Below are 541 nucleotides of genomic sequence, written 5' to 3'. Positions count from 1 at the left end.
CTCAGGGAACCCCGCCCCCTGCCCTTCCCTCTCCCCTAGAAAAGGGGGGGCCGTCTCACCCCCGAGCCCCCTTGGAGACACCCCCCCTCCCAAAAGCCATGTCCATTCAGCCCTTCCCCACCAAACCTAGCACAAAACGGGGTTCACAAGCCATGGTCGGAGTCCGGGGGGCAGAAATGGATTTTTCTTGGCAATAAGCGGACTCTGGGACTCCGGCCCCTGCCCCCAAACTGAAGCGCTTCCGTGAACACCCCCATCCTCCGCAGGGGGAGGGGAGCAGGCGGGATCCTGGGTCCCTCAGAAGCACTTTGGTTTTACCGCCTGCAACCTCACTGTGCCCGCCCCGCACCATGCCCCAGCCCCAGGTCTAGCTGGGCCCATCATAGGGGGCAGCACTCGGGGGCATCTCTGGCACTTGGGTGGGACCAAGTAGATGCCCCTACAGACCCTTCCCTCACCTTCTTCCTCCCCAGTCTGGATTCCATTCTTTTCACCAGCACCCATCGCCCAAGGGGTACCGAGGGGGGCAAGGGGTGTCCAG

Source organism: Crocuta crocuta, unplaced genomic scaffold, assembly GCF_008692635.1.
Source record: "Crocuta crocuta isolate KB4526 unplaced genomic scaffold, BGI_CrCroc_1.0 scaffold30, whole genome shotgun sequence".
In the NCBI taxonomy this organism is placed as follows: domain Eukaryota; kingdom Metazoa; phylum Chordata; class Mammalia; order Carnivora; family Hyaenidae; genus Crocuta; species Crocuta crocuta.
This window is presented reverse-complemented; position numbering follows the sequence as displayed.